Below are 18161 nucleotides of genomic sequence, written 5' to 3'. Positions count from 1 at the left end.
CAGTGTGAGTACTCAGGTGCTGCAAGAGGGCTGAGCAGACATTGAAAGTCTTCTCACACTCCCACACTCAAATGTTCTGTCCACCATGAAATCTGGTGTTATTTAAGGGAGGAGATCTGTACAAACACCTTCCTACAGTTCTGATATACATTGGCGCTTTCTCCAGTGTGGATCTAACTTTGAGATGATTTCAAAAGATGAGTTAATATTTTGCTTGCACAATGTCCACAAGTTCACGAAGTCCATTCTGGTAGGACCAGGTTATGAATCTTTAGTGTGGGTCATTTTATGGACTGAAAACTACCTTGGGTTCCGGAACATTTGACTCTCTTCGTTGCATCGTCAAAGTTGGCTCACATAGTGAACCCTTCTAAAGAAGAATCTGCTGCTCTCAATGGTGAAATGCTTTTCTTAAAACCACTGTTTCCCTTGCTTCCTTCAGAGCCCTTTTGGAGTCTGCTGCTCTCAATGGTGAAATGCTTTTCTTAAAACCACTGTTTCCCTTGCTTCCTTCAGAGCCCTTTTGGTGAATGTTCACAGGGGACCTGCTTGCCACAGAACCGCTGCTCTCCTTGACTCTGCCCACTTCACAGTCCTTCTGGTAGAAGTTTTACATGTGAACCACGAATTATGTTTTAACTCTCAAGCTACGTTTGCTCACGAACGTTCTAGAAGGAATGTCTGGGCTCCAGCCTCCGTCTTCAGCACAGAGGGCATGAACCTGAGCATTCCCGGGACTAAGCCACTTCTTGGTTCAGGGTAAGAACTTCCACCACGTTATTTTTCATCAATGGATTCATGGCAGGAAGAAAATCCAGTTGAAGTACTCCTATAGCCCCAGTTCATTCTAGAAAGGAGTCTTGAAGAATTTCTCTCTCCACTGGTCAGCAGTCTTTTGCTTTCTGTAATGGAGATATCAGATCTGCTTTGGAAAGATAGAGTTCCACTGAGACCAGCTTTCTGTAGTTTCCCAGTGTCACTTTCCTGTACAAGGAATTCTCTGGAGGCTCAGCAGGCCCTGCTCCTCCAGAGTGAAAGTCAGTGCTGTTTCTTCAAAGTTCACTGGTTCATGTGACCAGGATACATTAGTCTATAAGACCATATTTATGTTCTCTTCTACATCACTTTCATGAGTGAGCAGAGTTCAGGCTCAGGCTGTTGGCACCAGTGGACCCATGATTGGGAATTACACTCTTGGAGTTCTCCCCTGAATCAACTCTATTTCAGTTAATACTTTTGTATGTAATTCTATACCACCCAACAAATTTACTTACAAATTTATACATAAAATCTAGCTTTCAAATGTATGTGAAAGCATGCAACATTTGTCACTATGGCCTAGCTTCACATAATGTAATATTTTCCCCAGGTCTTTCCATTTCTTGACAAATGGTACTTAATAGCAGTATAAATAGTTATAAATTCAAATCCCATGTTATTCATTTTGCCATTTAAATGTCTTCCATTACCTTATTTCCTTTGAATTCTACACACAACTACAAGCATTTGTTTTACTGTTAACTTGATCCTTTATTTATTTTTCCTTTCTTTTTTCCTTCTTTCCTTGTTTCCTTGTTTCTTTCTTTCTTTCTTTCTTTCTTTCTTTCTTTCTTTCTTTCTTTCTTTCTTTCTTTCTTTCTTTCTTTCTTCTTTTATTGTGAAAATACTGTACGGAGGGGTTACACTTACATGTGCAAGGGAATGAGTACATTTCTTATCAAGCATTGTTGCCTCCTCCTTTGTTGCCCCTTCCCAACCCTTCCCATCCCCACCATTCCTTTCTTTTTATAAATTGATTTTCCACTTATTTTGGTGGTTCACTTCAAATAGCAGCCTCTGTGTAGTTGCAATTGACTTTCAATCAATTACATTATTTTTCATTTGATTCAAATTTTTCAGAAATAAAAACACATCTCTACTCACAGGATATGTGCTAAATTTCATTCAATCACATATGTCCTTGTCATAGGTAAGCTTGAACCAAAAAGTTGGCAATAATGCACAATAAATACTGGATGTATATTGTGATTAAATCAAACCAGTACTTGTATTTTACAGAAGAGCTCAATTCTAAAGCACTCAATTGGTTGGAAACTTAACTAAAAATAATGATAGTACTTAAGAATATTAGCCTATTTCTATTCTGCTTTGAAAGAGAAATGTGTTTGTATTACTATTCATTCACCATGCGTCTAAATCTGAAATTTTATATGAAATGATATATTTCAAAATATATTAAAATTTTATTTTTAAAGTAGAGAAACTATATATTATCAGGTCTAAAAGCATAAAGTGGATTAATATTAAAAAATAAATGGCCAATGAAGAAAGAATTTGTGACTTAAACTCGGTTTAGATTCATTTGCCTCTTGTGGGTAATAGTGTCGTACACATTGAAAATTCAGATTTTTAGAAAAGGCCTGTTTTGCCTTCAGACTTGCCTTATTGAACCACCATTTACATCTCTGATGATAGTTGTTTAGAACAAGTATGAAGTCAGATCAAATGGTGGAACCAATAATTAATTAATCAATGTTGATTTAAAAATATTAGTTGGCTTTGATTTTCCTTATATTTTGTCTTTTGGTCTGCACTATCTTTGTTAATATATCTTTTCTCCTGGCCAGTTTGAAAGGGTAATTTTTTCATCATACTAGTACAGATTAATACAGAATTACTCTTTTCATTCAGCTTTTTTTGGTATGGTGTTATATTGGTCATTAGTTTGGGATAATTAACAATTTAAACCTTTGGATAATTATTTGTGTGGAAAAACATAATCATACTTTTCACCATTCGTAATAATTCAGCTTTATTTTTGTCTCTTTTATATTTATTTCTTTAGTTTGCCTGTTCAGTTCATTATTCCAAAGTTTGTTGTATCATTCTCTTATATTTAATGTCTCATTTTTTTCTTGGTAGCTTGAATATCTCACAAGTATCCATGCTCTAATTTTTCTCCATTTCCTCATGTGCCTGTACTTTTTGATCGAGTTTTAGACAAAGTTTATTTTATAGTCAACAAACCCATACCCACACATACACAAACTAAACTTCTTAAGTATTACTACACCTTAACCAAGGTTGTCTTACTTCCATACTAACAATTAACATTCTCAAAATTTACTAATAAACAAAACTAAAGGATTTGGTTTAGTGCCTAAGTAGTTCACTCTTCAGAGAGATGTTGCTTCAATATTTAACCTCTCATTTTCTCACCTTCTAGAAACTCACGTCACCTTGACTTTTCATATTTTGTGTCTTCTCTAACCCTCATTTCTTTACTCCCTTGGATTTTCATTTGATGGTCTTTCACTGCACCACAAGCCTTTCCTAGTCAGCACTTGTTCTCCTTTCCATAATACTCTTATTCACATTTCTGGACACAACCACTGTACAAACTCTCCTACCCCAATTTTCAGACTTGAATTCCAACAGTGTAACATCTATGTATCTATGCATGTACGTATCTATCTATCATCTGTATATTATTTCAGAATACTTACAGTTACACAAAAGATACTCTATAGAAACTCTTCTTTCTTACACTCAAATTTTCAAATAATTAATTAACTTCATTTTTATAATGAATCCTCAGTGAAGTATTTATGAATTCTTTTCCTTAAATTTCCTAATTAGCCTTGTCCAAAATGAGCCTACCAAAATCTTGCCTGGTATTCAACAACTACATTTTATATTTTAGAATCTGGGACTAGATGTTCAGACGTAAGCTAACATACATGTTGAAATAATTTCTAGCTAAAGAAAGTCTACAGGATAATTTTCTTTTTTTCTAATCTTCCTTTGGACTACTACTGGTTGCTACTATTTTATGGGGTTTTTTGAATAAATATTACATTATTTCAATTAAGTAATTGTGAATAGTATTTCTTTTCATTGCACAGAAATGAGACAAGCAAATAAAATGTCTTAAATAATAAAGATATTTTGTTGAGAATTTATCTCTGCTCTCAAAACCAATATATGTATTATTATAAACATTGTTACATAATTTTGCAGCTACTGACTCTAGACTAATATACTTAAATTACAAGCTTATCCTTTAGTAATATTGAAGCAATGTATAATATGTACATTTGCTGGTGTGACAGAAGCTAGAACACTTTTAAACAAATTTAGGGTGAAACAAGTTGAAGGTGACCAGAGTAGGAGTAATGTAGTAATATACAAGATGCTCAGACTAAGTAAAATTTCTGCTTGTATTGATGGGGACAGCTAGATTATCTTTTCCAATACTATTTCAGCATTCTGTGCTCAAATATTAAGCAATAACTTCTAGCTGTTGGTTGAAATATAAATTAGTTTCTCCTAAGAGAAATAATCTTTTAGTCTCTTTCTTTTAAATTTGGACTAGACATGCCAAAGACATATGAGCCCACACAATAACTTTAGAGTGAAAGATAGCTTCAGTACTTCAAAGTCATAGCCACATCCCTGCAGAGAATATTGAAGGAAAGCTTCTCATACAATTCAACTCACAACCATGGTGCACAAATACTAAACTGTGAGCTTGAGAATGTAGGAAGACTAGGATTTATTATCAATGTCCCTCAGGTAGGTAGCAGACCTTCCAATACAGAATAAATCTAGGAATAAGTGGAACCAAAGAAGAGAGGCAATGAATTTCCTTCCTTGTTTTTATTTTTAATGTGTTAATCATCTCCTTATTTCTCAAGGATAATATTTCTAACAGCAATAGACTCTATGTTCTAAAATGTGTTAGCAACTTTGGCGGGGGTTTGGGTGGGTAGTTGTGGAGGTGGGAGGGAAGGGATGGCAGGGGTAAAACAAATGAGGAGGCAACAATGCTCTGTAGGAAATATACTCACTACCTTGCTCATGTAATTGTAACCCCTCTGTACAGTATGTAAATAAAAAATATACAAAACTGAATAAAAAAGAAACAAAAATAAAATGTGTTAGCGTAATTTAATTAAGGTTTATAGACAGTGTATATTTTATAGACAGTGTATATCCTTTAATTTCCTTAAGTCTCAACTTTAAAAATCTCAGTTTGTATATTGTCATGTCCCTGAGCCGAGGAGATAGCTTATTGTTGATAGTACCTTGATAAAGTAAAATCAGTTAAAAATACTTCCAATTCTGATTTCAACAGGAATCTTTATAAGTGTAGTAACTAGTGTTCTGAAAGTAGGAAGAAATGGTGCACTATTGAAATGGATTTTGGGAGAAAAGACTAAATGGCTTTTCTCTCATGGTATACATATCATATTACATGATATATAACAATATAGTAAAAGTACTGCACATTTTAAATATACATGCAAAAATGTGAACAACGCTATAGAGATGACAATTTGGGCAAAAAACCAAAGGTAATTCACAAGATCTGAAGGAAATAGCATCCCCAGCATTCCTAGAATGGCATGATGAAGATATCTCAATGGGGGTATGGGTTGTGAACAGTTTTATTAGCCTTCTTTGGAGCGTTAATTAGCTGGAGATCTAAATCAAAATTGACAGCTAGCAGAATCTTTTTCTCTTGAGTTAAAGTCAAACTAATTAAATTCCAGAAGGAAAACATTTTCCTTCTAGCATCCTTGATCTGTCATCCTTGTATAGTGTAAAAAAAGAGTACTATGGCCTGACAATAATGTAATCAGCTGCTAGACTTTCACTACTTATGTGTTCAGATAAATATAAAATAGACCATTAATACTGTTAAAGATTATGCTTAAAATAATGCATGCACAAATCACAAATCTTTTTTAAAATATCAGTATGAAAGATGAGTCCTATTACTGTCAGTCAATATCTAAGAAATATAGCAAATATTTGATAAAATATTTTCAATTTTATGTATTTCATAAATTGACACAATTCATTAAGTGAAAACCATATATTCTCAACTACATACCTTGCTGTGTCTTTATTATTAAAAAAAAAAAAGAACTGTGTTATTTAACGTTTGGAGCCACAGAAGTTCAACTGTAAGGTTACAAGCCACTATTTTGCTGTGAGATTCAGTTGGTAATCATTTCCTTCCTACATTCACATTTTCTTTTGGTCAGATTGCCTATGTCTTTATGGGATTGTAGTTTATGTAGTATTCCACAGGAACAGGGTACTGTTTGTCATACGTGGCAAAATACTATATCAATAACAAAAATGTAGTTTTCTATAGTTTATCTTATTCTGTACATACATTTTCCTTGTTGTAAATGTTAATGATATTTATTTTTAGATTTTTTTATTATTTCATCAAGATATACCTATAATTATTTACTTTGTTTTTCTTGTTTGGTGGACTAGTGAATTCCTTTAATCACTGGATATTTACTTTTTAATCAAATTTCTAATAAGATATTGACTTCTCTTTTTTTATATTGTCCATACTATTGTTTATGTTACTCTATTACACAAGCATTGGTCATCTTATGATGTCTCATTACTCACTGATACATGAGTCATTTTATTTCATTTTCTCTTTACATAGTTCATGTTGGATGGTACTATGGCAATGTCAGTGAGGTCAACATTTGTTATTTCCTTAATTGACAATATGGCCAATAATTTTTTCAGTGAAATGATTACCTTTTCGTTGAATTTTATAACTACAAGTTTGATTCAGGTCTTTTTACTAAATTAACTTAACCAACGAAGTGAAGGACTACTATGATGAAAACTTTAAAAACCTGAAAAAGGAAATCAAAAGAGTACTTAGAACATGGAAAAACCTCCCTGCTCCTGGATTGGAAGGATCAACATCATGAAAATGGCAATACTTCCCAAGTCTATCTTCAAATTCAATGCCATACTTATCAATATTCCAACCTCATTCTTCAAGGAAATAGAAGAGGCAATCCAAAAATTCATAGGGTACAATGAAGGACCCCGAAAGCAAGAATGATCCTTAACAGAAAGAACAGTGCTGGAGGAATATCAATACCAAATTTTAAACTCTACTACAAAGCCATAGTAATAAAAACAGCTTGGTACTGGCACAAGAACAGACCTTAAGACCAATGGAATAGAACTGAAAACCCAGAAATGAACCCACATCCCTATAGCCATCTAATTTTCCACAAGGGAGCAAGAAAAGAAAATAGAATGGAAGAAAGCAGCCTCTTCAGTAAATGATGCTGGCAAAATTGGTTAACCCCCTTTAGAAAACTAAAGCTAGATCCTTATATACCACCCTGTACCAGACTCAACTCCAAATGGATCAAAGAACTCAGAGTCAAAGCAGGCACTCGGAAAACATTACAGGACAGAATAGGAGAAATCCTACCTCTCTTTGGCATAGGCCTATTATTTTTTTATTGTGAGAATACCATACAGAGGAGTTACAATTATAAGGGCAAGATAACGAGTACATTTCTTATCAAGCATTGTTCCCTCCTTTTTGTTTCCCCTTCCTATTCCTTCCCATATTCCACCCATCTCCCCCATCTGATCCTCCCCCCTCCCCCGACCAAAGTTGTTAAGTTTGTTTTTCCAAATAATGACTTGTACATCTCATTGTTGCAATGTGTCCACCTGTATCCCTACTTAAATGATTTGTTTTTGCCCTTCCCCTCCACAAATTATACCAACATCAAATTCAGTGAAAGCATGGGTTATAACATAGAGACCCAGAAACACAACAAATCAAGGAAAGGTTGGACAAATGGGATTGCATGAAATTGCAGAGCTTCTGCATGACCAAGGACATAGCTAGCAAGATCAATAGAAAGCCCACGGATTGGGAGAAGATCTTCACTAGCCATACAACAGACATGGAACTCATACCTAAAATATACCTGGAACTCAAAATATTAAATCCCCCAACAACAAATCCTCAAAGAAACAACTGCCCAATAAATAAATGGGCTAAAGACTTAAAGATAAACTTCTCTGAAGAGGAAAGAAGGATGGCCAATAGACACATGAAGAAATGCTCAACCTCCCTAGCCATAAAAGAAATGCAAATCGAAGCAACACTGAGATACCACCTCACCCCAGTTAGAATAGCTATACTTAAGAACTCTCATAACAACAGATGCTGAAGGGGACGTGGGCAGAATGGAACCCTACTGCACTATTGATAGGAATGTAAACTTGTTCAGCTACTTTCAAAGTACTATGGAGGTTCCTCGAAAGACTCCACATAGAGCTCCCCTATGACCCAGCAATCCCACTTATCGGTATTTCCCCAAATGATCACAAACAAGACCACACTAAAGCTACCAGCACAACTATGTTTATTGCAGCATTATTTACCATAGCTAAAATATGGAACCAAACCAGATACCCCTCAGTAGATGAATGGATCAAGAAAATGTGGTACATATACACAATGTATTCTATGCTTCTATCAGAAAGAATGACATTGCCCCATTTGTTAGGAAATGGAAATACTTAGAAAAACTTATATTAAGTGATATAAGCCAGGTCCAAAGAAACCTAGGTCCCACGGTTTCCCTTATTTGAAATGTCTGAAACAAGCAGAAAAGATCAGATAGCTTAATGTTAGACAAAAGAAACCCCAAGATAAGGACTCAAGTGGTTTTTCTTTCTTCCTATTGTTTCTAACATATTTATAGGGTAATTTTTTTGTTGATTTGTTTGTCCTTCCCCCATGGTATAATCCCTATTTTCACTCTATTTGATGTTGGTATAATTTATGGAGAGGAAGGAAAAAAACAAACTCTTTTTTGTGGAGGGGGGAATGGTAATGAGCAGGGGGTAGAGAGTAGGGGGAAATGTAGTTGTGGAGATGTGAGGGAAAGGATGATAGAGGAAACACCAACAAAGGAGGAGGCAATAGTGCTTGATAAGAAATGTACTCATTACCTTGCTCATGTGATTGTAACCCCTTTGTACAGTATTTTCACGATAAAAATTTATTTTAAAACTTACATATGTAAACACACACACACAAACACACACACAAACACACACTCGGTAATATATGTTTAACTTCTTACTGGTTTGATTGTGTGCACCTTATATTCTTGATCACACAATATTGCATTTGTGCAACAGAGTTGCCTTCTTTGTAGTGACTTTATTATAGGTTATTTTTAATTATATGACCACAAAACTCATTTGAATAAAATGTAGTGAATTATACCATATTTGTAACAAACTAAAAAAACATACAACATACAGAGAATAATTATTTGAATATGTAGAAAGCTTTGCTGATAATCTAAATCCATGATTAGATAGTAATCTATAACATTAAAGGATAGAAACATGATTTGAATAATCTGATTCAACATGCAACAAATTACTTAAAATGTGAAGTATTTCATCTTAAGAAATGTGATTATATAAAGAAATTTTCAAAATAAATTTAAGATTTTTACTGCAATACTTTACCACTCTACCATTTAATATTTTTACTAATTGAAATTGAATGCCAGGTGCTGCTTGCACATGCCTGTAATTCTAGCTATCTCAGGAGGCTGAGATTTGAGAATAGAGTTTCAAAACCAGCCTTCGCAAGAAAGTCTATTATGATACTCTTATCTCGAAGGAACCATCAAAAAAGCCGGAAATGGAGCTGTGTCTCAAGTAGTAGAGCTCAGAGACAGAGCCCAGGCCCAGACTTCCAGCCCTAAGACATGTCAATAAATAAACATACAATAAACAAACAATAAATAAGAAAAAGAAAGAAAATAAATTGAAATGGAGCCATTCCTACATAGTCCAGTATTGTGTAGGTTTATAAAATTCTAACCTCAAAATTTCAACTCATTAATTAAAATACCAACTAGCCGTAACAAATGATTGCTTACAGAATTTAGAGAAGTAATATCAATTGTCAGCCTTTCTCATAAAAAATGCAAATTTATCCGTAAATATTTTGTCTAAATAAATTTTTACTTAAGTGTTACATGGGGGGAGCAGCCCCAGGGTTTGAACTCAGGACCTCATACTCTCTCTTGGCTTTTAAACTTGATACTGGTGGTCAAAGACTTAGGCCAAAACTCCACTTCCAGCTTTATACTGGTTAATTGGAGATAATCATCTTAAGGACTTTCCTACAAGGACTGGCTTCGAAATATCAGCTTCCTGATTAGCTAGATTTACAGTTATGAGCCACAGGTAACTGGCTAAAAGTTGTAATTTATTGTGATTTTTTTAGTCTTATCATTAAGTCATTGGACAAAGGCATTGGCAGATAAAAAAGCAGCTTACAAACACAATATGCCTTGATCAGTGTTACCTCTTTCAACATTGTCACCAGTCTTTCTTCTACCATCCCCTTCTGTTTGGTAGGCTATACACTAGACTCTTGCCTGCATTTTCTTCCCCTTTTCCTCTTCATTTGTCTAGTCTTTCCCTTGACCCCACCACGCCACTTTTGATATCTGAATTTGTGTTTTTTTCACTATATTCCTCATGTTTTTTTTGTTGGTTGGATTTTTTTGTCACTCATGAGGCTTGTGAATGCATATATATATATATATATATATATATATATATGTACATATACACACATATAGATGTTAATATAGAATATATAGTACATAAATATAAAAAAAAGATTTTGATAAAGATGAAAATAAAAATTTTTTTATTCCTTAAGTGTTCTTCATATCAATTTATCATCTCTTCCTATTTATACTAACTTAGTCCTAATTATCTCATACTTGTATGAATAGTAAAGCTCTTAATTGGTTCCTCTTGATCTGAGATCCTATTTACATGAATTTCTTTTAAAAAAGCTTTTGATATAGCTTTAATAGATAACACACTTTTTCTAATTAAAATAGCTTTGTGTTTGTTTTTTCAAAGTTCAAAAAGTGGACTTAAATTATATTCTCAAAATTATTCCTACTTTTTCTGATTAAAAAAATTGCAATGATTTTATTCCCAGAAGATTCCTCTGAGTAATGTATTATACATTTCTATGCTCAGAAAGTTTTAATGCACAACTGTGGCAGTCATTCTTCTCTAAAAATGCATGTCAATTTTCATCACTGTAACTAAGTCAATTCTAATCACTTAATTCAAATTGTTTATTAATCAATTTTTAAATTCAGCAATGTGTTAGACTCTCATCACTGAGAAATAACCTATGCAAAACCAGTTAAAGAAGGGAAGGCTATGTTGCTTTATGGTTCCGTTTTAGTTGATCTTGGCTGAGAGAAAATGGCCAAGACAAGGAAATAAGTAACACATTATGGTGATTTTTAAGCAGAGAGAGAACTCCTGAATAAGTGTGTTTCTCATTTTCCCTCCCTTGATTCTAAGTTCTTAGACTTGAGGATAGTACACAATCAGTATGTGTTTTTCCACTTTGCTAAACTTCTCTGGGAACTCAGTCCCCCATACACCTAGTTGTGTATGTTATTGCTCTCCTGCATATTTTTCAATCCAATCAAAGTGACAATATGACTTAACCATTTCATTTGAACACAGCAACCAAACACATCTCCTTATCCAAAAACGTTCCACTTTTGTCTCCAAAAGGTGTACATTCATCTTCTGACACTAGCATAAAAGGAGAGGTAACAGAATGCATTGCCTCTCTCCAAAATTCTTTGTAGCCTTGACTTCCAACATCATTCAAAATTCCAGGTTCAAAATGTCCACAGAGACTCAAAGAAAATTTTTAGCTGAGAGTTGCCATGAAAATAAAGCAAAATAGGGCTGGAAAGGTGGCTCAGTGGTAGAGTGTTTGCCTTGTATGCATGAGGCCCTGGGTTCAATTCCTCAGCACCACATAAGCAGAAAAAGCTGGAATGGACACTGTGGCTCAAGTGGTAAAGTGATAGCTTGAAGTGAAATGCTGAGGGACTGTGCCCAAGTTCAGGCCCCATGACCAAAACAAAAAAAGGAAATAATTTTTTTAAAAAAAACCAAAACCAATTATATGCCAAGTATATAGACACATGCCTTTAATTAAAGCTACTCATAGTGAAGACAGGAGGATCACAATTCTAGGGAAGCCTGAGTAAAAGCACTAGACCCTATGTGAAAAACAAACTAGGATTGTCCAGTTTTAAGTGGTAGAGTGCTTACTAGGACAGTATGAAGCTTTGGTCCAAGAAAGAAGAAGAGGGGCAGAGAAGAAGAAGAAGAGGAACCAGAGAGGTAGAGTAAGAGGAAGGAAGAAGAGGAAGAGGAGGAAAAAGAAGTAGAGAAAGAGGAACAAGGAGGAGAAAGAAGAGAAAAGAAGAAGAAGAGGAAGAGGATGACAGAGAGGATGAGGAGCACCATACTTTCAATATATAATAACATGGTGTAAACATTCCTATTCCAAAAGAAAAGAATTGGAGAGCAAGGAAAAAATGGACCAGTAACTAAATTAATGGACAAAGAATTTGACTTGAAATTTCTTAATCGAACAATGTGTAAACAGAGGAAAGGAGGTTAATAGCATTAGCACATGTAAAATCACTTATAAAATAGAAATGATATGTCATTTGATACTCACCAGAATGGGTAAAAGAAGATGTGCATTAGTAGGTTTGGCAAGGATGTAAAGAAATTGAAGCTCTCATTCACTGTAAAATAGCACATTCATCTTGGAAATTAGTGTGTAAAAGTTCCTCACGAAGTTAGTTACAGAAACACCAAACAGCCTAGAAACTTTGTACAGCCTAGAAAGTTTGCCTATAGTTTTTATACACTTAAGTTCAAAACTTGTGCATCATCACAGCAATATTATCTATGACAGCCAAAGAATTGAAAAAAAATTTCAGGCTGACCAATAGGAAAACAGATCACAAAACATATTATACTCATGAAATAGCCCATTATCAAGTAAAAAAGAGAAATGGAGAATTGATATTAGTGGAAACACTGACAACAGGCTAGATAGAAAGAACTAGACACAAAATAACACATAAAATGATTTGATTTTCATGAAATTTTTGAATTATCAAAATGAGGCATAACATTAGTTTCTTTGGCGTTGGAAGTCTAAGGAGAATTCAGAATAGCTGCAGACAGGTATAAGATGTCCTTCTGAATGACGAATATTTGAGAATATTCCAAGGTGATAATGATCAAATATACTTTCAAAATACAAAGAATCCCTAAATTTTATAGAATTAATTTAACAAATATAACATTTTTCAATTACACATAAAATGATTTTTAAATGGAATAATAGATAATCTTTAACAAAAGTAAAAATAAATAAATGTTCTGGAATTTGGGAGTTGCACAGTCTCTCCTGCTAGGCATAAAATTAAAGTGTTCTACTATGAAAGTAGACATAGAATATAGCAAATTGGTGGAAAACAGGAGCAAGTAAAAAAAAATCAATGCATATTCCACAAAATTAAGAAAAAATCAGAGAATAAGCAGTTGGGAGAGATGAGTGGAAATGTTAAAAAGGGATTAAAGTGATCAAGATGTATTGTATTCAAAAACTACTTTATTGAATTGCAACTCCTTTCTCCAACTATTCAAATAAAATATTTTAAAAACTAGCAAATAAAATAAATTAATTAAACAAAAATAAATAATGAATAGATAAATAAAATACAATAAAAAATAAACTATAGATCCATAACAATATATGCCACAAATTTATAACCCAAACAAGAATAAAGTAGTTTTGTTCTTGCTTCTAGATATATAAGGTAGAAAATTTTGACTACATCTAATTTATTGAGTTCTTTTGTCAATGGCATTAATTATGCCGGTAGTAAAAATAATCATGAAGTTCTGAAATGAACAATACAGTATCCAGGATATTACTAATTACTAATGCAAAGATATTATTGCAGAAAGATGGAATAGTATATGTTTGTATGATTAGATAAAATATCAAAATGATGTCAGAATGTATCATAGATTTCACAGAAATAAACAATAGAAATTTAAATGTATAAGCCAGGGAAATACAGCATGATTACAGCAAGTAATTTATCTTTTTTCTCGGAAATGAGAGAAAAATAAAAACAACAGTGCACAGGACAACAGTCAAATGTGGTCAAAGTCACAAACACTACTTTTAATCCTATAATAGGAAGGTGAGGTCACCCTAAAAAATCACGTGTGGGAAGGTAAAGACTGCACTGAATTCTTTATACTCACATTTATACAGTGAAACATGACCACACAAACATTCTTCTAATAAACTCAGCACCACCTTATGTTTATTAACACCTGCCTATGGTTTTCTAAATTGAAAAACTGGACCAACATCATTGCATTGTTATTAACATTTAGAGTTAAGTAAATTGGTTAGCAGAGTTTAAGCAAATGGTATGAATTCAACAGTACAGTACCAGAACTGTATACAACATACCATTTTTTAGTTTATTTTTGTAATATGATCTTGTGTTAATGCTTAGGCTTTCCTGGACTGAGATCTTCCTATTGAGACTTTGTATATAGCTGAGATGGCAGACATATGCTAACTTGACTAGCTATTGGATGGGATGTGATCATTGTTAGGTCTGCAGGAAGCCTACCCCCTACACCCATCTCCTTCACCAGCCTGAACCCAGTAATCACCTGACTGTCCATCACCTAACTGTGAGTCAGAAAAGGATCCTTGAATCTGAGGTTACTTTCTCCATGTCTATTTTCTATTGTGACTTATCCATTTTATTTTTTTTCCCCGAAACAGACCAGGAGCTTAAACTAAGGATCTATGCACTGTCCTTGAGTTTTATGTTGGAGCAAAAGGCTAATAAACACCATATATGACTAAGCTTATATTAAAATGAAATGGTAAATTAATATATATGATAAACTGATAAGAGAACCTACTAATGCTCATGTGTGTATGTGTGTGTGTGTGTGTTTGTGTGTGTGTGTGTGTTTTATAAGAGCACATTATTAATACTCTATTTGCTATAAACTTTAGAAAATTATCTAGGATATTATTTTTAGGGTAGTAAGTTCTATAGTATCGATGACATAAGCTTTCACCTTCCAGGATTTATTACTATGAATCAATCTTGAACCTTATCTGTTCTTGTTTGTTGAACCATGAGCTTTAAAAGCAAATTCTCCTATATCTGAATTTCCAACAGGGAAGTAGAAGTCTAACCCTACATTCATATCATTGAATCTCAAGTTAGTAGCTTTTGCCCATCAATAAGATAATTACATGAAGGGATGAACACACAACAATTAAATATATAGGGTGAAAGGGAAACAAAAAAGTAAGCATTTTTAACTCCATATGATAATGCCACAGGGGATCAAAGAACTACAATTAATTATCCAAAAAAGAGCCATCACACCTGCAAAGCATCCTGTTATATTGTTACAAGTGGTGGCTCTCAGTATGCCTAATATATAAATTAAGGTTTGCCATAGTTATGGTTTGGGTTTATTTATTTATTTATTTTTTTTTTGGGTCCGGTAATGGGGCCTGAACTGTGGGCCTGGACGCTGTCCCTTGGCTCTTCAGCTCAAGGCTAGTGCTCTATCAATTGAGCCACAGCGCCACTTCTGGCTGTTTCTTTTTTCTTATGTGTTGCTGAGGAATCAAACCCAGGGTCTCAGGCATGCAAGGCAAGCGCTCTACCACTGAGCCACCTTCGCAGCCCTGCTATAGTTATTATTATGAATCTCTCTGCTCATTTTTACCCCCCAAAAGGATGACTTATTTCTTCTATTTAAAGACAGGCCTTCATCTTTAGTGTTCAACCATTTAGTCTCTTCTCCATTATTACCAGCTCTTTGTCTGAGTATACATTTTTCCCCCTTGTTTAGGAATTGGTACCGAAAGTTAAAGAATCCAATCTAATAGAAAGTGTAAAGACCCCTATGCTCTAGGAGAGAGGTGTTTGTTTTTTTTCCTCCCAGGATGGATAACAGGACCTATTAATAGAAAGGCTGCTCTAGAACTTTGTGTCACTGAAACTAGTACTGTATTTTTGTACTAGCTTTTCCTGGGGCTTTAACTTAGGGCATGAGCCTTGTTCTCGTGGGAATTTTTTTCTTGTACCATGTGAACACAACTCCACTTTGGTGGTTATTTGGAGATAAGAGTCACTTGGATTTATCTGTTTTTCCTGGCTATGTATTGCCACTCAGAACTCAGCCTGCTGATTAGCAAGGTTTACTGGTAAAACAACAGTGCCCACTGCATTCAATGTTGTTTTTTGTTGTTATTCTGGACTCCAACTGCTTTCAGGGTGAAAAGCCATCACTGGGGACTCAGTTTTGCATGGGTTTATTTTTATAACAATTTTAAAATATTTATTTGCTCTCTTGTTGCATTGTTGCTACTTTATCTTATCTTCATTTAATACTGGTTTTTACATTTTATAGTTACCACCATATTTCATGAAAAAATTTAAATTAGTACAGTATTAGTGGTTTGCTTCATTTGAGAAAGGTTCTCTGCCATAGAGTTCCCAACACATAGAGAGTCTCTTCACTTAAGACACCGGGATACCACTGGAATAAAGGGGCCTGACAGGAAATCAGAGAGAATCATTGGGGTATCTCCAGATAAGGGAACACTTAGCCACATTCCAAAAACTCAGACTGCCATGCTCAAGATCAAGAAACAAACCAACCCGGCCCAGAGGCTTCTCTACATATTGAGACAGCAATGGGAAGGTGGTAAAAAGGGTGTAAAGTGTGTTCTCTTTCACAAACAAAAGGAGGAAAACGTCCTCAGATTCACTGAGGTTGCTCCCTATGACAGAATCAGTAACAACTCCCAAGGCCCAGGTCGAAGACTCATCCACACTAACTTCCCAGTAATGTTTCCCAGAGCTGAAGACTTGGCATCCAAAAGCAGTGAAGTGGAGGGAGTCTTCAGAATTCAAAACCGCATATTGATGGTCATGTCTAACACTGCTCCCAGGACCTTGATTCCCCATAGTTTCATTGAAGGCAATCTCCACCCGGTACTGATTGAGCTTCTCTTTCATTCCAGGCATGGGAGGGGCACTGAGCTGTGGCCTCAGAGGAAGTGGCATGAAGACCAACACTGACACACAGCTTTCTAGGGTCAACTCTACACCCTGAAGCAGTTCCACATCTGGCTTCTGGTATGTTTCGATCAGCTCCTGAAACATATTCCTGAGCTGATGCTTCTTCTGAAGCATTTAGGTTTCCCTTTCTCTGAGTTGCTGTAACATGGCTCTTCCTTCATTGATCAGTAGCTGGGAATGATATCTTTCCTCCTCCTGGACAAAAAGCTGCAGCATTCTAAAAACATCCTTAGTCATGTCTCGGTAGAGGTTCACATAATAAATCCATTGGTTGGTGAGTCTCTTCTTCTCCTGTAAATTGTGCTGGTTTTCTTGAGTCTTTTCCCATACAGCATGCATCTGCTTTGAAATCATCTTCCTCTGCACATCAGCAGCCCTTTCTATAGAATGGTGTTTGTGAGCCCTGTGCTCCTGAGACATGGAGCAGCTCCTACAGAGCAGGGCCCTGTCTACCTCACAGAACATCTGCTTGGTCTCCCTGTGTGTCCCACACATGTATTCCTCAGAGCTCAGGAACTGCCTGAGTCTGGCTCTTCTGGCAATGGCCACCAGGCTCCTCAGAACCACGTTGGTTTTCAGGTTTGTCTGCTGGCAGGGTCCCTTGCATCCTGGGCACCTGGCTGGAGTCTCTTCCCAGCAAAGGAAGAGACAAGGTCGACAAAAACTGTGCCCGCACTCTAGGGTGACTGGCTCTATGAAAGTATTCATACAGATGCCACAGCTCAGTTCCTTCTGGAAGGCCTGGACAATGTCAGGATCCATCATTCCTAGAATCTAATGAGGTGCTGGTGACTCACCCCTAAAAGCCTAGCTACCCAAGAGATGGGGATATGAGGATCAAGCTTTGAAGCAGGCCTGGGCACCAAAGTCCCCCTGACACAGACTCTTATCTCCTATTTACCACTCCAAAATCACAAGTGGGCTGTGATTCAAGTGGTAAAGCACTAAACTTGTCCACAAAGTGACCTAGGGATAATGCCCAGTCTTGAGCACAAAGAGGCCCAGCAACACTGCCCTACCACTGGGTTCAATCCCCACAACCGACAAAACACCACCACCAACAACAACACCAAACCAAGGAAAGAAGAATTAAAAGAGGAGTAGATTCTCCCACTCTGATCCTCACCTGGAGTATCCAAGCTCCAAACAGCCTCCTCCTGCTGAGGGATCTTCAGCAATGCCTGAGTCTCAGACTTCCACTCTATTGATACTGAAAGAGGGTGGGCCCAGGAAAGGAAGTGTCTCTGATTGGTTGTTTAGGGA

At 35.5% G+C, this 18161-nt stretch overlaps 1 pseudogene; it reads right to left on the bottom strand.

Annotated features, from left to right (window-relative positions):
* Window positions 1-391: 391 nt before the first annotated feature.
* Window positions 392-17660, bottom strand: LOC138815355 (tripartite motif-containing protein 43 pseudogene; annotated as a pseudogene).
* Between the last annotated feature and the right edge of the window lie 501 nt (window positions 17661-18161).

The sequence above is a fragment of the Dipodomys merriami genome, unplaced genomic scaffold, assembly GCF_024711535.1.
Source record: "Dipodomys merriami isolate MVZ:Mamm:240054 unplaced genomic scaffold, mDipMer1.0.p SCAF_1090, whole genome shotgun sequence".
Classification (NCBI taxonomy): domain Eukaryota; kingdom Metazoa; phylum Chordata; class Mammalia; order Rodentia; family Heteromyidae; genus Dipodomys; species Dipodomys merriami.
Note: the sequence above shows the minus strand (reverse complement) of the source record. Positions and strands in the feature narration are given on the sequence as shown.